The sequence below is a fragment of the Triturus cristatus genome, chromosome 11 (genome assembly GCF_964204655.1).
Source record: "Triturus cristatus chromosome 11, aTriCri1.1, whole genome shotgun sequence".
Classification (NCBI taxonomy): domain Eukaryota; kingdom Metazoa; phylum Chordata; class Amphibia; order Caudata; family Salamandridae; genus Triturus; species Triturus cristatus.
In genome coordinates, this window is record NC_140594.1 from 71,383,531 (window position 1) to 71,407,210 (window position 23,680).

The 23,680-nt window shown below is 46.9% G+C and overlaps 1 protein-coding gene across 2 annotated transcripts in view; it reads left to right on the forward strand.

Annotated features, from left to right (window-relative positions):
* Nucleotides 1–23,680, forward strand: part of GALNT9 (polypeptide N-acetylgalactosaminyltransferase 9) — a 763,825-nt gene that overhangs the window by 358,058 nt on the left and 382,087 nt on the right. The gene's annotated exons all lie outside the window — the stretch shown is intronic.

Sequence of the window (23,680 nt, forward strand, 5' to 3'; positions counted from 1 at the left end):
GGAATTCTTCCAAGTTAGACAGGAGTCTGACTAGGCATGAAGTAGCTTTGCCAAGACCATTACCACTTAAAAGATACGCTAAGGGTTTGTGATCGGTGAATAAATCAAAAGAAGTTCCCCAGATGTCAGTCTTGAATTTATCCATCACTCAAACACAAGCGAGTGACTCACGCTCAATAGTACTGTAGTTGACCTCAGGAGGAATAAGGATGCATGATGCAAATGCCACAGTATTTTCTTAATCATCAACAATTTGTTTAAAAACGGCTCGAATTTCTTTAATGCTAGCATCAACCATAATAAAAGATTTTCTTCTAGTATTTAAGGATTGAAGTGCATGAGCATTCGACACCAACATTTTAATGTCATTAAAAACTTGTTAAATCTGAAGTGTCCAAGTAAATTTGACTTTGTTTAACAATGTGCGCAAAGTTTGGACTTGCAAAACATACCCAGGAATGAAGCCTGCATCGTATTCGCACAGTCCCAGAAAGGATCGTAGAGTATCTTTATTGGAGGAAGCAGGAGCTGCCTTAATGGCCTCTACATTGCAGGCTTTCATTTGATCCCTTCTGCAGACATGGTGTGACCAAGATACTCAACTTGCTGCACAAACATCCTGCACTTGTTGATTGTCACAGTCATACCATGTTTACCCAAAATCTCAAAAACGTTATTAAGAACAAGTATGTGCTCTTCCTCCGTGTTGGTAAAAACTAAAATATCATCCTGGAAGGCCTGAACGTGTGGTACATCACAAAAATTCATGTCCGTCATTCTCTGAAAGACATTTGCGGTGGACTCAAGTCCAAATTGGAGCTGTAAATACTTTAAGCCCTTCAAGGAGTCACATATGTGGTCAAGGTTTGAGACTCTGGACTAAGAGACACTTGATGATATGCAGAATGAAGATCAATGGTGGAGAAGAACTTTGCCCCATTATTATTTGCCACATTCTTGTATGCGGGGAAGAGGGTGACAATCCAGTAAAATATTTTGGTTTAGGGACCTCAAGTCGACACAGAGCCTCAAATCCCCTGAGCGTTTTCTGGTCAAAATGACTGGAGAAAACCACTCAGAGGATTCAGTTGTGGTAATGACCCCTTGTGAAATCAGATTGTCTGACAAAACTTTCGAACCCTCTCTCATGCTCAAAGTTACGGGGCGCACCTTGTGTATGACCGGAACTGCATCTTTGTTAGGCTTTATGGTATACACAAAACCCTTTATTTTACCAATGGTATCTGAGAAAACATTGGGAAACTTCACTCCCATAGAGTGTAGCACAGACTCAGGAGTCTCTATATCCAAGACAGGCATGTCACCAAGCACAATCGGTTCTGGGTGACCAGGACGCAAAGAAACTCCCAGCCTGGCTAAGTCCTGGTCACCCAGAACCGATTGTGTTCGGTGACATGCCTCTCTTGACTATTGAGACTCCTGGTACACAAATGCAGCAGGGTGGTATGGAATTAAGAAGCAGGAGAAGTGTAGGGATCCAAATGTGCTTTATTAGCTTAGCAGTTGGCCCACGACCAAGGACACGTCTGGATGCTCCCAGGAGCACAGCCTACTGACCACTCAACTGACATTCCTAGAATCATCAAACCGGTTCCAAAGAACATGGAACACATATCATAGATAAACAACAGGAGGCTCAGGGCCTCAAGCAACACATGAAATCATAGAATAAGAATGTCACAACGTTCCGTATAAATCCCAGCATACCACAGCTGCACAATGCACACTCCAAGCCTCACTGGGGCAGCTGTGCAGTGCTGGCTCTGTACCTTAACCAGTGCTTAATTTGCGCTGGTGGTTTCCGGTGCACAGCACCGGTACTTAATTGTTAGCACCGGCTCTAGAGACAGTCCATCACATGGTGAGGCTGTCTTTTTAATTTTGAGATGAGCACAACAACCCAGTTTATTAAGTCAATATATATTAAAAATGAATAATACCAGCCTCTTGCACCATTATTATAGCTTTGTGTGGCCTACAATAGTCTGAATTATCACACTTGTAAGAATGCGATGGTTAGGTGTTATGTTGGTGCTGTCATTGGCAGCGGCACTGGGTGGTGCAGGCTGCGGTGGTCTCCCGAGAAGGGCCCTGGCACTTACTTTTTTTACAAATTAAGCACTGACCTTAACATTAGAGCTGTGCAGTGCTGCTTCATTCATTAACTATAGAGCTGGAGAATGCTCATTGCATGCCCTACCGCTTTCGCAACAGAGCTCTGGAATGCCTACTCCAAGCCTCACTTGTGCAGCTGTGCAATGTTTGCTTAAAGCCTCAGTGGAACAGCTCTGAAGGTTTGCCTCCAAACATTACCGACAGAACAGTAGAGCTGTGCAGTTCTGGATCCATATATCAACTATAGAACTGAGTAATGGTCGCTAAAAGCCTCAATGGCAGAGCTGTACAAAGCTTACTCCAAGCCTCAATGGTAGAGCTGCGCACTGATGACTCAAAGTCTCAACAATAAACCTATGCAATGCTGGTTCCATGATGTATCTGCAGAGCTATGGACTGATAGCTGCCTGGCCTGCAGCAGGGCTCTGCAGTGTTGGCTTTATTCATTAGCTTTAGAGCTGTGGAATGCTATCTCCATGCCTTACCAGTAGGGGTCTGCAGTCTGGCTTTATTCCATTAACTATAGAGCTGTGGAATGCTGGTTACATGCCTTAACAGTGGAGTTCTGCAGCGCTGATTCCATACATTAACAATAGAGCTGTGGAATGCTGGTTATGTGCCTTAACTTCAGGGCTCCGGAGTGCTGTCTCCAAGCATTAGCTATAGAGCTGTGGAATGCTATTTCTGTACTTTAACATTCAAGTTGTCATTTGCTGGCTCCACTGATTATCTATACAGCTGTGCAAAGCTAACTCCATCTTTCAATGGTAGATCTGCGTAAAGCAATCTCCATGTTTATGTGGTAGACGTGCTCAGTGCTGGCTCATTGCCTCAGTGGTAAAGTCAGTGCCTGCATAGAGTCACCATCTCCAGGCTGACATGCCAGCAGGTATCCTTGCCTAGAGTAGCGCCTAGTGCTGGACCTGGCATTTTTGCGTTGCTGTGGCCCATTTGCCACCACCCACCACTGAGTTATAAACACAGTGGTACCAGACAAGGACAATAGGAGAAGAGGAAATAAAATATAGACTAGGAATCAGTACAATATTAATGCTGTTAAGCCAGACAGGGTTAGTTTAATATTCCATATATTTGCAAAAAATAAAGTGGGGACACACTCCTGCGCCCAGCAAGGTATATAGAAAACAAAACAAAGGCTCAGGCAGAACAGATGCTTGTGCGTCATACATTAAATAGAACAAGCATAAATGTACGGAGACACCGTTACACATAAACAATGATAAATTAAATTGGGTATACGGTGTACAGAGAGTCAACGACGTTTCGATCCCATGAAAGCAATTGTGGGATCATCATCAGGACATTACATTACATGCCTGAGTGAAAATTGCTGTGGGATGTGAAGATACGCCGCAGCGTGGCCAAGCAAAGGCCAAGTGTATCTTGGAAGTGTAGAAGCAATGCTGGGGATAGCGGTACTTGGAGCCGAAGTAATTTAAACGGCAGTTTGAATGTCGTGAAGAGGACCGTGGCAGCTTGTCCTCAAGGGGAGAATGAGACAGAGTCCCGTGAGATGCGGCGGTTTCTTAAACCGTGAGGATTGGCACAAGGGCAAAGTATCCTGGGAATGCACCACGGTGGCGTGTCCAGTTGGGGGGAGAAAATTACAATGAGGCAACCAGATAGGTTTACCGACAATATGTATATGGTGCGGTCAACCGTGAATGAAAGTGGGCGCATCGGCGTGGACGCCTCTGAGCAGGGAACCTCAAGTAGCCCAACTCGGCTGCTGATCATCTCCTTACTGTACCAGCTCTCTGTGGGTGCACACACTTGTCACACGTGCTCACAGGTGCAGTGCTCTGGCATTGAAGCTACATGATCTGTCTAAGTACAGGCAGCAACATTAGCATGGGTCACGCATGCAGCATCTTCCTTCTATGTCTGCCTGGCCCAGTCGGTGCCGACATCACAGAGCATGTTGTGGTAGGTACGGATATGTGCATCCACCAACCATCTCCTCCTCTGATCCAACCTGCCCGACCAAAGCCCTGCTGCCATGCATGGGGCGGCATGGGTCGCATGACGGCAGAGGCAGTGCCAAGGACCCAGAGCCCTGCTGCTATGCATGGTGCAGCATGGGGCAGGTGACCGCAGAAGCAGTGCCAAGGACCCAGTGCCCTGCTCTCATGCATGGGGCAGCATGCGGCAGGTGAACAAAGAAGCGATGCCAAGGACCCAGAGCCCTGCTGCCATGCATAGGGCGACAAGTGTAACTGCAACAAATGATGGACGGAATGCTGAAAGATTCAAACATTCTACCACATTCAAGAAATCTGGATTAAATCCATCGTTCTTTTGCCCACTACGCCACCCCAGTTTGGACCCAGCCATATGCAAATCAGTCTTGACCCTGTGCCTCATTGGAACAGTCCAGACCAAACTGCCAAGCCAGGTCCTCGCTGGACCGGAAACAAGCGTCCTGGGACCGCTTTAGGGGTAAGTCACCGTTCATCAGCCAGGCTAGCTTGAATCCAGTGGCACAGTAAGCAATGAACCCATGTCTAGGCATACCCATCCCACTTAGGGTGTAGGAGAGTGGCATCGACTGCATAGTTGCCCCCAACTTTTTGCTGATGTTTTGACTGTTTTTATGACTTTAGCCAGGCTGTGGCCCTGCTATCCAGGACCCCAGCCTATCTGCTTCCTCTGTTAAACAATGTGAGTACCCTAGGTACCAACCAATTGGATGCTGGGCATACCCTACCAGTCCCTTGTAGATGGTACCCTAGGTACCCAGGGCATGGGTCCCCCAGTAGGCCTACCAGGGCTGCAGCGCTTATTGTGCCACCCTGGGACAGCCACACAAACTGACACCACCAGACCACTACTGTAGTCTGGGTAAGGTGGTGTTAGCACCCCTTACAGGGATGTAGGTACCCTATATCCCATACCCTTACAACACATATACTCTCATAGGTCACCCCTATGGCAGGCCCTGGTAATCTTACAGGGCTGGGTGCTGAGGTATGTGTGAGGGGGGACCCCTACGTGAGTAGGACCTCTCTGCAACCTTCGTAAAATCGTTACTGGGTTGTTTGTAGTGTAGCCATACCATATACTCTTAACCGCATTATAAGTTATCGCGTCAACGCTGTAACTTGGGAATGGCTACACAGAACCATATCGTGTTTGGTGTCAAACATGAAGGAATCATACCCCCAGTCCAGCTATGGGCATGAGGGTACGATTCCCCGTTGCTAGGAGGGTGATATGGGAAAAGCGGTAGAATTTAGACACCAATTTAAAAGTGCACATGTACCACAAAATGGCTACTGTCCGCCACCTACACGACTCTGGCTGGCTGTTGCTGGGGAAAACCCCAGCCTCGCCATCTGGACAATAGGGCTCCTGTGGCAGGGAGGTGCCAGCACCTCCCCAGACAGGATATGTGGATTGGAACAGGGTGGGTGCACCAAATGTCCTTTCAGAGTTGCACGTAGGCAGCTGCAGAGCCCCAATTCTGCATACACCGCCTGGAACCGGTTCAGGGGCATCCTGCCCCTCGCCCAGGCGGGAAACACACAAAGGGGAGTGGGTGTAGCCACCCTTTCCCGCCTCTACTCTGATTGGTAGGCTCTATTTGGGACCATCCCCTAGTCTTGGGGATATATGGGAATAACTTTGCCCTAGAGCCTTAGATTCGTCCAGAACTTAACAGAACTGACCTTCGACGAGCTGCTGCCCAGCTGACTGAAGAAATCTCCCTTGGGATAAAGGAGTTATCCCCCTGCTTGGCAGGCACCTAAAAGACTGCAAGATACCCGGTTGGAACTTCGCTGCTCTCACGAACTTCGACGCCTTCCATCAACCTTGAGGTGGGTCTCCAGTGCATCCCAGAGTCCTGTGAGCGTGCCCAGCAAGTCTGAGCACCGTGGACCACGTGGGTGCCGAGATCCCTGCATACCCCGAGACCCCAGCCACCTCTTGCATAGCACACGACCCCGACCAGTGGGGAAGTTGTGCTCTGGCCCATTCCTGAGCCAACCTTCAAGCAGCATCCGTGCCAAAGCTCAGCTTCCTAGTCCGCTCCGGTGGCCCGTGGGAGCCCTTTTACGCACTCCATTTTGCTGCCTTCCGCGGTCCCTTGTCTCTCGACTTGTGGGCCCTGGCGGAGGACAATCTACCTTTCCAAGAGTTCCCCTGGTTGCTCCAGGCCTGCTCTGCGCTCCCTGCAAAGGAGAGCACCCTCAGACCTCGTGGGTCTGCACCAGCAGCTGCTTTGTACATCTTGCGTGGGTTGCGGTTGCCAATGCTTAGTGGATCCAATCGGGACACTAACACCGCAGCGACCCTCATCCGACATGGGACAGTTGCCCTCCAGAAGCTGGCCTCCCTTGAAGCCTCCCGGAGCCCGTGACTGCAGAGCCCAGCTGAACCTTCCACACCTGAAGCACCCGACATCCACAAGCTCCTTCCTGTGAGCTCCCTGGTCACTGTGCCGTGACCCAGACTCTGTCCCCTCTGCTTTCAGGTCTTTCTCTTCATTTCCTACATCTTCAATCTTCACGACTTCTGCGACGCTTTCAGCTAGCAGCAGTTTGGACTACTTTTCCATTGAAAATCAGCCCGCGACCCGACACCAGAATCGACCTAGGCACCCGGCTTCCCTGGGGCAGGTAACAGTGGTACTTCGGTATTCCCGTGGTGGTGGGCTCTCCAAAGCCTTAAGTCTCAAGTCTTAACTTTGTACTGTTGCTAGAAGTGTCTTTAAACTCTAAGGGCCTCATGTAGGTAAATAAATTTTACCGGTTCTTAAATACCGAGCCGTACCGAATCGGTAAATTAGAATCGGTAAGTTATATGTAGGTAAAAATTCGGTAAAAGTTACCGATTCGGTAACATTCGGTAATCACGAATCGGAATTCACCGATTCGGTAAATACCGAGGTGGTATTTACCGAATCGGAAAATACCGAGGTGGTATTTACCAAATCGGAAAATACCGAGGTGGTATTTACCGAATCGGAAAATACCAAATCGGTATGTACGGATTCGGTAAATAAAATCACATGACTTGACGAAACAGCTAATCCTGTGCAACGACAGCCCACCCAACCAGGAAGTGGCCACACCCAGGCAGGTGTACATAATTAGCCGACCCTGGAGAGGCTTTGAGTGCAGAGGAGAGGCAGGGAGCCGTTGCCTGTGCGAGCGGGAAAACGAACAGCATGTCCAGCCAGAGAACACAGAGAGACGGAGGGGAAAGGAGGAGGAAGCTGAAATTTAGCCCCAAGGAACTCCAGGTGCTGGTGGAGGAGGTGGTGAAGCAGCACCAGAAGCTGTTTGGAAGGCAATCCCTGCAAGTGCCTGAGGCTGAAAAGCGCAACATATGGCTGGCCATCCAGGCGCAGGTCAATGCTGTGGGAGTGACCCACAGGGACATTGAGGTCCTCAAAAAGCGCTGGTATGACCTGAGGATTGTAACCAAGAGGAAGATGGGCGACATCCAGAAGGAGGCCAGCCAGACCGGAGGTGGAACCAACAGGGCACCTGCCCTCACCGAACTGGAGGAGCTGGTGGCGGCCACAATCGAGCAAGAGAGCGTCGTGGGTCTTGGGGACGCCGACAGCTCTGCCAGAGCCGCAACACACCAGGGTAAGACGAAAGCACAGCAATGTAGCCCCCCCTACCCCTATCCCACATCCCCCATTGTGAAACGAGAATCACACTGCAGTCCACACGTGTCAGTGCAGACAGGCAATGCATTCCGGGAGATGTAGTCAGGGTAACACTAACCATGACGTAAATGTTACAGGGCAACAAGGCATGTCACGCACTCGAGGCACAAGGAGACAGAGGACATTTTGGAATGTGAAATGATATATTGTGACGCTTGCAATGCAGCCCTTCGGGGACACTGAGCCAATGTTGTATTTCTGTCCACAGATGTGACATCATGCAGGACAGGGCATGCTGCAGGAGAGACGGCACACCGGCCACAAATACCACCTCTAGCCAGCACAAGTTCAGACCAGGGAGCAGGCCCACTGGCAGCCGCACCACCAACACAGCCAGCCTCGCCGCACCCAGAGCCAGCATCACCTCACCGAGAGCCAGCATCACCTCAACCAGAGCCAGCATCGCCACTCATGTTCGAATCACCGGCCACATCTCCGCTTGCAGGTGTGAGAGTGAGGAGGCGTCCAGCAGCCAGGCTACGAGCCTTAGACACCTCGTCAGACGACAGCATGGGCCCAGAAGACCGCACCAGGCCCCAGGAAGGGAGCCATGCCACTGTGCCCCACACCTCACAGGCAGCACAGACGGGAGCAAGAGGGCGCCGCAGGTCGCGTGTCCAGAGTCCACCAGCACCCATTGACGGCCATGGTGTCTTCTTGGGTCTCGAGGGCCAAATGTTGAAACAACAGCGCCTGCAATCAAAGGCAGTCATGTCAGTCCAGAGGCACATGCGGGTGATGAAAACAACATTAGTCAACATGGACAATAACATTAGCGGCATGGCTGCGGGCATTCGGGACATGTCCCAGTCAATCCAGCAGTTGTGCAGCAAATTAGATGCTGACATCGACGCACGGCGCCGGGAACGCCAGAGAAGGGACACTACCAGCAGGGCACTCAACCGTCTGGCAACTGCGACTTCTCTACTGTGCCGGCGCTCTGTGACGATGCAGGAGGGCCTAACACAGTGCTGCAGCGACCTGTCTCGGGGGATGGTGCAGGTGACAAGTGCACTAGGGGTGCTATTGACTAGTCAGGCGTCGACAACTGCTGCAGGGGATGCTGCGGAGAGCATCGACACCAGCGGCAGGAGCAGCATCACACCCCCCGTCCCAGAAGCACGCAGGAGCAGCAGGCGGCTTGGGGTTGGCTCTAGTGAGGATGCACAGCCCGTGCAATCCACCACTGCAGCGCGTATGCGCAAACATTGATGTAGCCCTGCTTAGCCACTTCCCATTGGGTGACGTAACCCTGGACTTACTCCTTGTATAGATGGGATATTGCCAGATTGGCTTGTTCATGTGTTCATGGCGTGGTGCCACATTAAAACTACGTCATGACTTCTCACAACTCGCTGTGTCCCCTCACTTACTCAGAAATAGTTGCATGTGATCTCTGCCCGTCTCTCTCTCCCATCGATTGCAGTTGGCACTCTAGCTGCGTTGCCCTCTGGCTGGCCTGACTCATCCTCGTTGTCCTCAAAATATGTTAGTTCCACATCTGTACCTTTTTTCGTGGCAAGGTTGTGCAGCATTGCATAAGTGGCAATAATCTTGCAGCAGGTGATGGGTTTGTACTGGCGTGCGCCTCCGCTCTTGTGCAGGCAGCGGAACCTGCTCTTCAGTAGTCCAAACGTGCGCTCCACCACATTGCGTGTTGTTTTGTGTGCCACGTTGTATCGTCTCTCACTCTGGGTTGCTGGGTGTAGGTAGGGAGTGAGGATGAATGACCGGCATGCATATGCACTGTCGCCTAGATGAGTAAAAGGGAACCATCAGTAACATGCCTCTATACACTATGATTTGCAGGTTTCAAGGGGCGTCACTGTTACTTACCTAGCAGGTATCCCTCTCCGAATTCTCCGGCACTCAGTCGTGTGTAGATCCCACTATTCTGGAAGATGTAAGAGTCGTGGGTGCTCCCAGGATACTTTGCAACAATATCTGTGATGATGTTCCCTGCATCACAGATCACCTGCACATTGATGGAGTGGGTGGACTTCCTGTTCCTGTAGATGTGCTCTGTGTCAGCTGGTGGACAGATTGGGATGTGTGTACCATCAATACAGCCGATGACATGGGGGAACTGTGCCATGTGATAAAAGTCTGTTTTTGTTTTCTGCAGTGCAGCCTGTGTGTTTGGGAAGCTTATGTAGTGGTGCATTCTCTGCATCATGGCATCCAGGAACTTCCTGAAGAAACGTGACAGGCAACTCTGGGTTACCCCACCCACCGCAGCTATCACCACCTGATAACTGCCGGATGCCAGCAGATGTAGGCTGCAGAGCACCTGCACATGTGGGGGTATGGCGTGCGCCCTTCTTATTGGCTGGTCCAGGAGTGGGTGAAGGTCCCTGATTAAGTCCATGATGGTTTCGGGGTGTAGCCTGTACCTCTCATGTATCTCTGCATCAGTCAGCTGGAATAGTGTGATGCGCTGTCTGTAGATGCGTTCCTCCCGTCGCCAAACCCTCAGTCCTGCTGCCTGTAGACGTAGGCGCCTTGCAATGACGTACATAGCGGCCATGTTGTCCACGCTGTTGCATTTTGGGATTGCTTATCTGCACTGTTGGTGGTAACCACCTGCTTTCAATCCGTGTTAATTACCGACTCTTATTTACCGATTTTCTTGGATTTCTTAATTACCGAGTGCTCCTACATGTCATTTTAATTTTTACCACTTCATATTTACCACTTCATATTTACCGATTCGTTAATTATGTATTCGGTAAATCTGATTCGGTATTTTGGGATTCGGTAAATATGAATCGGTATTTACCGCCTCATATTTACCGAAAAGTGGTTTTTGGACTCCTACATCTCACTTGTCTGAATACCGGTCGGTAACGGCATGTTTACCGAAAATCGGCCGTTACCGACCGGTATTTGGCTACCTACATGAGGCCCTAAATATCCAACCGCGACATTCTCCATAGGCTAACATTGCGATCCCGATGGCAGCTCTTTGCACTGCACGCGTCTCCCGTGGGTCCCCTTCCTCTTAACTGTGGGTGGATTCTGAAGGGGCAAGCGATCCTGAATGCCCTAGGCATTGCCTGTAGAACTGTTGTGGTTCTTATACCACTATTTTAGTATATGGTTTGGTCCCCCCCTGGGGCCCATTGATTTCTGTGCTATTTATTGTGTTTATAAATGCTTGTTTAAAGTGTAACTTGGCCACTAGCCACATAAAGTGACTGTGGGATTCTGTCTAGAATAAATACATATATTTTATATATATACCTGTGTGGACTACTCTTTCATTTGGTTATTCAAGAGGTTATTATGGTAAAACAATAAGCTTAACACTCCTTCAAGACTTAGCCTGAAGGCTGCTCTCCACAGCTACCACTAGGATAGCTTTCTTTAAAGGTTGTCTTAAACCTATCATCAATAAGAGTCGAATTGGACTGGTGCAAGGTGTCCCTATAACTAGGAACAACATATGCCAGGCCAACTTCTCACATAGGGCAAAAAGTGTAACTGCAAAAAATGATGGACGGAATGCTAAATGATTCAAACATTCTCCCCCAGTCAAGAGATCTGGGTTAAATCCATCATTCTTTTTCCCACTAGGCCACCCCCGTTTGGACCCAGCCATATGCAAATCAGTCTTGACCCTGTGCCTCATGGGAACAGTCCAGACCAAACTGCCAAGCCAGATCCTCCCTGGACCGGAAAAAAGCATCCTGGGACCGGTTTCAGGGTATGTCACCCTTCATCAGCCAGGCTAGCTTGAATCCAGTGGCACAGTGAGCAAGGGACCCAAGTCTGGGCATACCCATCCCACTTAGGGCGAAAAGTGTAACTGCAACAAATGATGGACGGAATGCTGAATGATTCAAACATTCTCCCCAGTCAAGAAATCTGGGTTAAATCCATCGTTCTTTTGCCCACTAGGCCACCCCCGTTTGGACCCAGCCATATGCAAATCAGTCTTGACCCTGTGCCTCATGGGAACAGTCCAGACCAAACTGCCAAGCCAGATCCTCTCTGGACCGGAAAAAAGCATCCTGGGACCGGTTTCAGGGTATGTCACCCTTCATCAGCCAGGCTAGCTTGAATCCAGTGGCACAGTGAGCAAGGGACCCATGTCTGGGCATACCCATCCCACTTAGGGCAAAAAGTGTAACTGCAACAAATGATGGACTGAATGCTGAATGATTCAAACATTCTCCCCCAGTCGAGAAATCTGGGTTAAATCCATTGTTCTTTTGTCCACTAGGCCACCCCCGTTTGGACCCAGCCATATGCAAATCAGTCTTGTCCCTGTGCCTCATGGAAACAGTTCAGACCAAACTGCCAAGCCAGATCCTCCCTGGACCGGAAAAAAGCATCCAGAGACTGGTTTCAGGGTATGTCACCATTCATCAGCCAGGCTAGCTTGAATCCAGTGGCACAGTGAGCAAGGGACCCACGTCTGGGCATACCCATCCCACTTAGGGCGAAAAGTGTAACTGCAACAAATGATGGACTGAATGCTGAATGATTCAAACATTCTCCCCCAGTCAAGAGATCTGGGTTAAATCAATGATTCTTTTGCCCACTATACCACCCCAGTTTTGACCGAGCCATAGGCAAATTAATCTTGACCCTGTGCCTCATGGGAACAGTCCAGACCGAACTGCAAAGCTAGGTCCTCCCTGGACCAGAAACAAGCATCCTGGGACCATTTTCGGGGCATGTCACCCTTCATTAGCCAGGCTAGCTTGAATCCAGGGGCATAGTGAGCAAGAGATCCACATCTGGGCATACCCATCCCACTTAGGGTGAAAAGTGTAACTGCAACAAAAGATGGACAGAATGCTGAATGATTCAAATTTTCTTCCCCAGTCAAGAGATCTGGGTTAAATCCATCCCTCTGCCACCCCAGTTTGGACCCAGCTATATGCAAACAGTCTTGACCCTGGGGACAGTGCAGACCGAACTGCCAAGCCAGGTACTCCCTGGACCAGAAACAAGCATCGTGGAACCGGTTTTGGGGTATGTCACCCTTCATCAGCCAGGCTAGCTTGAATCCAGTGGCATAGTGAGCAGGGGACCCACGTCTGGGCAAACCCATTCCACTTACGGTGAAAAGTGTAACTGCAACAAATGATGGACAGAATGCTGAATCATTCAAACAATCTCACCCCGTCAAGAGTTCTGGGTTAAATCTATCGTTGGTCCATGAGTCCCATGCTCTCCATGCAACTGGAGTCAAGCTATCCTGGCTGATGAGGGGTGAAACCTCGAAACCGGTCTTAGGATGCTTGTTTCCAGTCCAGGGAGAACCTGGCCTGGCAGTTCGGGCTGGACTGTTCCCATTGGGTGCACGGTCAAGATTGATTTGCATATGGCTGGGTTTACTTTAAATTGGAATGGCATGGGGAGCAAAGAAACGATGGATTTAGTCCCAGATCTCTGTACTGGGGTAAATGTATGACATTGTTCTACATTCTGTCCATCAATTGTTGTTTTTGCATTTGTCACCCCGAGTGGGACGGGTATGCCCCTACACGGGTCCTGTGCTCTCCATGCCACTGGAGTCCAGCTATCCTGGCTGATGAGGGGTTAAACCCCGAAACTGGTCCTAGGATGCTTGTTTCCAGTCCAGGAAGGACATGGCCTGGCAGTTCGGGCTGGACTGTTCCCATTGGGTGCAGGGTCAAGATTGATTTGCATATGGCTGGGTTCAACCTGGAATGGCATGGGGAGCAAAAAAACGATGGATTTAGGCCCAGATCTCTGTACTGGGGTGAATGTATGACATTGTTCTGCATTATGTCCATCAATTGTTGTTTTTGCATTTGTCTCCCCAAGAGGGATGGGTATGCCCAGATGTGGGTCCTGTGCTCTCCATGCCACTGGAGTCAAACCATCCTTGCTGATGAGGGGTGAACCCCAAAACCGGTCCTAGGATGCTTGTTTCCAGTCCAGGGAGGACCTAGCCTGGCAGTTCAGGCTGGACTGTTCCCATTGGGCGCAGGGTCAAGACTGATTTACAAATGGCTGGGGCCAAACTGGAAAAGCATGGGGAGCAAAAAAACGATGGATTTAGGCCCAGATCTCTGTATGGGGTGAACGTATGACATTGTTCTGCATTCTGTCCATCAATTGTTGTTTTTATATTGCCATGCATAGGGCAGCATGGGGCAGGTGACGACAGAAGCAGTGCCTAGGACCCAGAGCCTTTACCAGTGAAAACATTTATTTGCTCTAATCACACCGGATCCTTGCCACAGAAATATGACAACTAGGCATCCCCTGGGTTCTCTGGGACGATTTATAACAACGGATTACCAGCTTGTCTTTACTAATATAAATTCATGAGTATGATGCGACTGTGAGCGTGCAACAGCATATCTTTCCATCAGACTTTAATCACTGATGTACATTAGCAAATTCACATTCAATTTCCATTCATTTAAATATCTTGTATTTTCATACTTTCCGTAAATTCAGTTACACCCACTCAATGCGTTTCAGGTGCCAACCGTACCCTTCATCAGGACTATAAACCTTAACCTATTGTCAAAGCAACAAAAAGACATATAGTCAATCATTCTTTCTATCTCGAATCTCCTCAAACAATTATAATGGACAGTCATTGCACTAGACAGTTTTTTGCAGTGTTATGTAGCGCAAACGTGGCCCAAGGGCATTAGGGCACCGGATGACATCACACAAGGTCACATTCATTTATTAAGCAGGGGAAGATTAATTGATTCTCCCACAATCACCAAATGTTGAGTGGACGCTGCTTCCCCAGTTCCAAAGTCGGGTCATATCTCCTTCTTGGCTTACTCCTTTGTAATTCTTCATGTCTTCAATTGCAATTCACAGATATGTTCCTATCCATGATTAGCTTTCTCCATTCTTTGATGCCTTCTATTTCTCTCCCAGTTTCCTTTATCTAATTTCCTGTATTGTGCGCCTCACATGTGGCGGAGTTTAACTTCCACCATCTTGGTTATGAGAAAGAAAGCAGCTAATATCCACTTTAACCACCATCTTGGTTATGTGACAGAAAGCAGCTAATAACCACCTTAACCACCATCTTGGTTATGTGAAAGAAAACAGCTAATACTCCCCTTAACCACCATCTTGGTTATGTGAAAGCCAGCAGCAATACCCACCTTAACAATTATCTCCTTCAGGTTCCCAAAGTTCAATAGTTCAATCTACCCACATTCTATTTTTCATAAAAGATTTACGATGTTGATCCCCACCCCACGAGGATTCACAATAATTTCATACATTTGAAATCAGAGTTTTGATATCTGATATTGTGAATCTATAGTGTTCTGCCCTGCTCAATCTCATTACAACTGTTCTTATTGTAGATTTATTTTCTGTTATCCGAGTTGTCAATTTTCATGTTCTTTGGCCTTCCTACATCTATTCATATAGACATTACATTGAAGATATTAGGTTCCTAGAATCACATGTTCCATAGTGGTTTATTTTGATTTTCTTCCCACTTAGTAGGTGGTCAATATATAGTCTTTGAATGATATTACAACAGTTAGTACACATCAAGCCAGGGTATATTCCCGTTTTTCGGGCCAGCAGTGTTTTCTGTAATGCTTATTTGTTGATCAGTACAGTTTCTGGTAAGTTCTTCAACTGCCCCATTAAAACATGTCAGTCTCCATGGAAGTGTTTTGCCTGTCTCATTAAAAGCATACCACCCCTGTGAAGCGTTTCAAATACTGCATAGCTGCCAAGTTTCCCAGGTCCATGCGTGATGTGCTGCTCCAGTTCAGGTTTTTTTCTTTGACTTCTGGGACTTGTAGTCCTGTTATATAATGCAACAAACTAGACTACAAGTCCCAGAATTCAAAGAAACCCAGACTTGAGCATCACATCACATATGGACCTGGGAAACTTGCCAGGGCTGATACTGTGCATTACTGATACAGCAGCCCTGCACAAAGCTGCTGACACTAAAGGTACTGCAGTTCTACAAATAAGTTCATAAGTAGTATAGCAGCCCTACTGCAAAAAGCTGGAGCTGTCCTTTGCAAGTGTAAAAGTTCAGCTGAGAAATGAACACCCTGCATTACCAGGAGAGCAGTCACGCTGAGATGTGTTGGTAATGTCACATTTGAAGCAAGCATCAAGTACTTATGTATAACTGCTAATGTAGTGGTGGCAGGATGGCGTCCTAAAATACATGGGGCCTGATTTGCTAGGTAATCTTAGACTTTTTTGTAGGTTTATGATTTTTGGGAATTCACAAAGGAATTTTACGAGTACTATCTTTACGACTGGCTATCTTTTAATGCGTGGAGTCTCCGTCACAAATGCGGATGCTCAGCAGTCATAAAGATACCACTCTTAAATTTCTTTGTGAATTGCAAAAAATCATAAACTTACACAAAAGTGTAAATATACTATTGTGAATCAGGCACATTGGGGCATATTTACAACGAGGCGATAAAAAATTATCGCCGCTTTAGCGGCCGTTTTTGGCCGAAAAGCTGCGATAATTTTATCACTACATTAGCAAGGCCACGCTAACGCGTGAAACCTTGTTTTAGCGTGGGGATTTTTAACGCCCAGCTTTGCATCTCTAATGAGATGCAAAGTGGGCGTTCCTGACCTGACATGATAGGAGAAATGTCGCTAAGCGACATTTCTCCTATCATCAAGCCCCACGCTATGAAGCATAGCGTCAGGAAAAGTAGCGATAACACCTGTTATCGCTACTTTTCTAACACCTGCTTCAGGACTGACTTAGCCATGATATCCTATGGAAGGAGGATATCATGGCTAAGTTTGTGAGTCCCTATCAACAAGCTAACGTGAGATTATCGCTGGGTTTCCAGCGATAATCTCACGTTAGCCAGTTAGCGTGAGTATTTTTATCGCTATTGAGATAAGCGTTGCTAATAGCACGCTATCTCAGCGATAAGAATCCACGCTAGCCGGCGATAATTATCCTAGCGCTAAGTGCGCTTTGCGATAATTATCGCTGGTTGTTGTTGATATGCCCCATTGTTTTTTGGCAGGGTTTCGATTGCCTGCTGCAATGACCTATTAGCCTCACCCCATGCCCATCCCTTGCACCCTCGTTCCCCTCCGGCTCCCCATCCTCTTCTCACCACCGAGGGCAGAGTAATTGTTTCACATTTCCACCTCTGGATCTGGCTGTGCAATACTAACCCATGATTCAGTGGGCCAGCTGAGCAGTGCTGGCTAGATTGTAGTGTTGTGCCTTCCCAACTCACTGGTGTAGGTTGAGAGGGGGCAGGAGGGAGTCTTTTTGGGGGCGGTGGAGGTGAGCAAGTCCTGCTTGTCGACCACCACCCCCCCACCCCCCCAGAACAAGTCGTCCATAGGCCACCACCCCTGCCCCCGCTCTTACCTGCACCGGCCGGCAAACTTAGGGGCCACCTTGGGTGGCAGTAGGTCTAGCTATTCCACTGTCCCAACTACATACCACAGTGAAGAGCTGAGTGGTGTGGGACTAAACATATATATCACCTTATCTTTCAGGCAAGCTCACCATCTCTGGTGAATCGCAGCACACCTGCAGCCAGTCCACCATCAACTGCAGACTAAGGAGTGTGAAAAGGTCAAAACAAGGGGTTGGCCTTTCCCATCTGTGCGCACAGGATCTGCACCAACATCCCAGAATCCATCAGGACTGGCCCAGATCTGCTCCTGTTCAGGACAGGGCTGAAGACTAACCTCTTTACATGACAATAACAGTACACTTCTGCTCCCAGAATCCAGTGACCTCTCCTTTCACCCTTTGACTGCATGCTTGGGTGAGTCCCTGTACATCTCTCCACTAACTTTCGGCTCACTGTCGTGCTACACAAATACCACATACATACACACAAAAGGGCAGTGTGTTGCTGGCTCCATGGCTCGATGGTAGAGCTGTGGGCACCTGGCCCAGGGATCAGTGGTTTGACTGTGTGCTACTGGATGTAGGGCTCTCCAGAAAGGCCGGTGCAGCTGGGTACAACTGTTTCAGGACTCATTAAAAAGGTAATGTGCTGTGGTCTCCAGGGCTCATGGATGCAGCCTTGTGCTGCTGGTTCGTGGACTCAGAATGTATTGCAGTGTTCGGCTTGTTCCTGGTCTCAAGGGTACCCAGCTGTGCTATTCTGGCTCCATGCATAAATGAGCTTGTCCTGCTGGCTTCTAAGCTCGATTGTATGGGTGTGCGTTCCTCGCTTCAGGGCTCAGTGGTGGAGCAGCGAGAACCTAGCACTATTCTCCTATGGGACAGCTAAAGATTGATGGCTCCTTTCTGGTAGAGCTAAGCACTGCTCGCTCTGTCACTCAGTGGTAGAGCTTTGCACAATGTATCTTTTGTCTTTTCATTGGTTGTCACATGAAGGTGACATTGTTGCTGGCAGAAGTATGTCCTCCGAATTGCTGTTCTAAGAACCCTGCCCCAGATCCATCTAGTTCCTGCCCCTGCTACCTTCACATGACATTTCGAAGACCATGAAACAGTCAAGGATCTTCCGCTCTCCTTGTAAAAAAGCCACCAGTAAATCAAAGCAGCTGGTTATCTGCTAACAAAAATGTATGTCCTAATTTTTTGAAAATAATCTGATATTTAAAGCTGGAAGGTCAGTTGGTGTAATCCTTGGCTTTTTCTCCAAGGCGTTCAAGCAGCTCTCACTTGACCCCCGTCCCCTTCACGCCAACAAGTAAACTTCTTCCACAGAGCAGGTGAGTTACAGGCTTCCTGGGCTGCCTATGGGCTGAGAGGGGAGCTTCAGAATGTATGTGGACCACACGCAAATTAGCTTTGAGCGAGATAACCAAACCAGTAATCCCGCTAAAATCATTATGTGGTCAGACCCTGTACTCCATTGGCTGAAGGAGGGTCACCTGAAAATCAGCACCAGAAGAGTATTGCAAGCCGTCTAAGTGAGCAACATCTCAAACCTTTCAAAGCCGGTTTAGGCCATCCAACCAGAAAATAGGGAACAGAGGACCTATTCTAATGTTTCCTCATCCTAAAACAAGCCTGGAGCTGTCATCCCTGTGCAGGGTCTAGTGGTTGAATGGGGCAGAGGGATTAAAATGGAACCTCCTGGGTTCATGAGAGATGGACACCAACAGCCACATGGCTTTCATACATCTATGAAGTGTCTTTGTTTATTTCTGTCAGGTTTTGGGGACCCTAACTTTGCAGGGTGAGTTGTAAGAAAGGTCAGGACAGGGCACATTCAGCATGACATTCCACTCAGGCAGCAGTAACCAAAGAATAAACCTTGACCGCAGTTGGGAGTGTTGAGCACTAGTAGAGAAACACACTAGTTGTCTTTCAACTGGTTAGGATTGTATTTTTCAATGTCAAAGAGTTTGTTCGTACAATAAAAGAATAATGATATGGCAGTGTTTTTCTGAGTCAAGAGCAGATTTTGTTTGTAGAAAAAATAAAAAATGAGGAATAAACATTCCTCAGAAATTTAAGGAGCTAATCCCCAAAATAAACAAAGGATAAAGCCCTTTGCTTTCAAAAGGCCACTTTTCAGCGTGGAGATCAAGGAAATTAAAAGTATGTTCCATACATTATGGACGGTGGAATATTTGAAGGTCGGGAAGATACCTTTGGGACCGGAAGTTACCTTTGACCCTTCTTATTGTCCAACACCCACCAGAAATCATTTCTACATCGGCTTGTAAACTGTTTGTCCGAGTTGGGTAAGAAGGGGGTCATCGGAACAGGAGCTCGTTAAATAGATAGAGACAGCTCATCACATAGCGGGAGGGAGTCACGTACCAAATTAACATCTAAAATATTGAAATGTTTGGTAGCAGAAATAGGATTGATAAATCGCTAGACAGAGCCAATCCAGAGACAAGAAAAAACCTACCCTTTCTCACGTGTATTGTGAAGCATAGCTATGAGTGAAAAACCTCTCCAATAAAATGCAAATACAGAATATGGAATAATCACAGTCTAATCAATCAATCAATCAGTCATTTGTAAAGCGCACAACATACCCGCGAGGGTCTCAAGGCGCTGGGGGCCACTACTGATCGAACAGCCAGGTCTTGAGTATCCTCCTGAAGGTCAGCAGGTCTTGGGTCTGTCGTAGGCTCAGTGAGCGGGTGTTCCATGTCTTGGCGGCGAGGTGGGAGAAGGAACTCCCGCTGGTGGTTGTTCTTCGGATGCGTGGGACGGTGGCTAGTGAGAGGTCGGCGGAGCGAGCTGGCGGTTAGAGATGTAGAAGGAGAGTCGTCTGTTGAGGTAGGCTGGGCCGGTCTTGTGGAGCTTTCCTGTTTTCAGTTTCTATTTTTGGTAAATTCTGGTGGGGTTTTTTCAGTGTTTTCAATACCTCAAAAAACGAGTGGTTATCAGTGTTTACACATTTTTCGCGCTATTAAAAACAACAGAAACAGTGTTTTTCCGGTGTTTATAGAATGTATGTGTATAGACAGCATGTGTACAGGGTATATGAGGTCCAAATACATTTTTACAAATCAAACTTATTGTAGTTCACCATACAATACTTCTTTACTGAGCCTTTTGTCATGTGCACTCACTCTTTCCTTCATATGTAAACGTTTATCTGTGAAAAGGGCCTCTCAACATTGGCATTTGAGACGGGCAACACCTAAACAGCCAGAACACAATTTGCTTACACTGGCAGATGACATAGCTTTTCATGCCAATACTGGAGCACCTAACGATTGTGATTCTCTAGGACAAGTTCTGCAACATATGCGTAAAATTGGGCACATATGCCCTTAGTTATTGAAGCAGTCAAAAATGAAGCAGTTCTTTTCAAAGTCTGGAGAAAAATCAGAAGGGATCTAGAACTTGTGCAGAGTACCTCAGTGAGGCTTCATTAACTTCAAATGCCATGGTTGGTGAAGGGACATTTCTGTGCATCATTGCAAGCCATTTCCCATAGACTGTAAAATAACATTTCCTAAATTGCTCCTCAACATTTCTTTGTTTACCAGGTGTCAAGAATTCTAACATGGAGCATGTGGCAGTGCCAAAGTCTCTAAAAGTGTCACCCAGCCCACTCTCAAGGAGATGTTTCACATCTACACCAATTACGCTGAACACTTGGTAGACAAGGGCGTTTTAAGACTCTAGTATTTTGATTATGTCCACTACATCAGTAATGTTTTCCTGTAAAAACTTAAGCATGCAGTAGACTGTACTTTTTACATCACTATCAATATGTGACCAAAGATCATCACATTTCTTGTCTTTGGCATCATCACTAAGCAAAGATTCTGTAAACAGTTGCCAGGTGGATTATATACGGTATTCACAGCCTCTAGGACGAAGAACCACCGGCTAAATTACGCAGTTAGGGTGACTCTTTTTTTGATGGCACACAAAGCACAAAATGAAAAATATTTGCATTTTAGTTCCTGGGCATATTGAAACAGGGCACCAGAATGGACTACAAACCCAATAGCATTCTTCATTAACTGTGAAAATTGTAAAGATGCTTTCAGCATACCATCTAGCAAGTGACAAGGATCTCTTACAGGGAAGCACTTCAGCTCAGTTATTGATTTTGGTAGGTCATCATACACCTTTTTCATATACATAGCTGAATTACTGCAAATACAAACAATATCACTGAAATCTTTATTGAACTTGGTAGGAACTTTTTGCAGCAGCATTCCAATTGATACTGCGTTCCATCCAGCCATTTTACCGTTCAGTGAAATCAATTGTAGCCAAAATATCAAATATGAATTTGATATTTCCCGATTCTCTACAGTTTATAAAAGAACTAAATAAGACCTAAAACATGCTTCTAAACACTGCATCTTTGGACCAAAGACCACAAAACTGAAAAAAACAGAAGGAAGAAGAAGCAATATTTTAGTGACATCCCTAAAAACAAAACCCAAGCAGAACAATATTAGCCCAGTATTTCTTGCTGCTGCCTTGTATAACAAAGTTACACTATATTGGCCTCTTCAGGAGGAAATACAATTACTCTTTCACTCATCTTTTCCTTTGTTTAATTGGCACTTATTTTGTGGTTGTGAAGGTTTATATGTTTACACTAGTGATGGCTATTTTCCTTTCGGTGGGGTTTTATCAGTTATTTTAGGTTTAAACCTAAAACCAGGTAGCCTAAAAATAAATGAAGATTTCTAGTACAGTTGAAAAGCAAACCATGCTCACTTCACAAGATTACATTAACTAAATGCAGCAATGCAGCAAAGAGCAGCTGAATAACTTCCTCTCTGTCAGAATGATACCTTTTGTTAGAAGGCAATAAAGTGTTAGCATACAAAATGAAGATGTACTAAACTGATCTTCTATTAAAGAAGATTTTTTTTGCATTGGGTAAAAATCACTAGTAAGAAAGCAAATTGAAGGCCTTTAAAAACCTCCCTTCATCAATCACAGAGGAGAAGGTTAGTGGGTCATTAAGTTCCTCAAATCAAACAAATCCCCAGGTCCTGGTGGTTTCAACAGTCAATCAACTAACAGACTTGTGATTTGATGACTGGCGTGAACGTTTTATTCCTGCTTAAGCCAGGAAAATACCCAAAGTGAGCTAGTTCATACAGAACTATGGGGCACATGCATCAAGCTAATTACCAGTCGTAAATGGGCCGATTCGCAGGAATTTGCGACCGATAATTAGCCATTTGGGATGCATCAAGCCCAAAGCCATTCGCAACATAGGTAATCGCTAAATTTGCGATTACCTATTTTGTGAATGCAGTTAGGGAATCGCAATTTACGATTCCCTAAATGCAATGCAAGAAGCAATCTCAGATTGAGACTTTGCATTAAGGAATCGCAAATTACCATCAACTTGAAGTTGATGGTAATTTACAATTCCTTAGAAAAATGCAAAAATTGCATTTTTCTACGTGCAATGTGGCGCACACACATGGCCTTGGGGCATGTGTGTGCGCCACATGTGCCAATTTTTGGGGTGCATCAGGGTGGCCTGTTGGCCCCCTAGCACCCTTGAAATTGCATTCCCAATTTGTGATTACCTATTTGATAATTGCAAATTGCGAATGGCTTCCCATTCATTCCTATTGGCCTATATGCCTATAGGAATGAAAGGGAAGGCATTCCCTATAAGCTAATTGCAATTTGCGATTCGCTAATAGGGAATGTGTAGGGATTGCAATTTAGTTAGCGATTCCTACATGCATAACAAATTGTGATTCCTAAATAGCGATTTCTTAATAATCGCTATTAAGGAATCGCAATTTCTTATGTTGATGCATATGCCCCTATATAGCTGAATACCAGTTATTTTATTTGCGTGAATTAATCTATGCTTTTACAGTGGAGACATCGAGGGCCCTTTACACCCTGGCGGATGACCCAGCAAGCATCAGATCAGTAGCGGCAATGGCCTCTGTACCCCTGGTGAAAGACCACCTACCACCTGCCCGGCAAGAATCTCATTGCTTTCTGTGCTTTTGACAGTGAGGCACTTGCATGGAAGCCAAATAAGATTGCAGAGGGGCTCCATATTATTTAGGTCAAGTGCATCAAACATTTTGGTTTTTCGGAAACAAATCCTCGAAATATGGGTTCCCCGCTTATGACGTTTATTTGTGATTTTTCCTGTAAAGGATTTGTGCCAGGTGAACCGCACTAAATAAGGCCGGCCTTCTGATGTACGTTGACCAATGGCTCTGTGGCGGATGGACCATCGATCAGGATATCAATGGAGGAGCCCGTTGAGGCTCCGCTACCAGTACCATGAGCTTGGCGGGGCAGGAGCCCGCTGTTTTACATGACCTCCAGAGACTCATTATTGTAAGAAAGTTGATTCACTTGGTGGGAAAGTTTGGGAACAATTCTATAGCAACACTTCTGGCATTCCTTGACACTGAAGAAGCATTAGCCATGTGTACCGACTAATG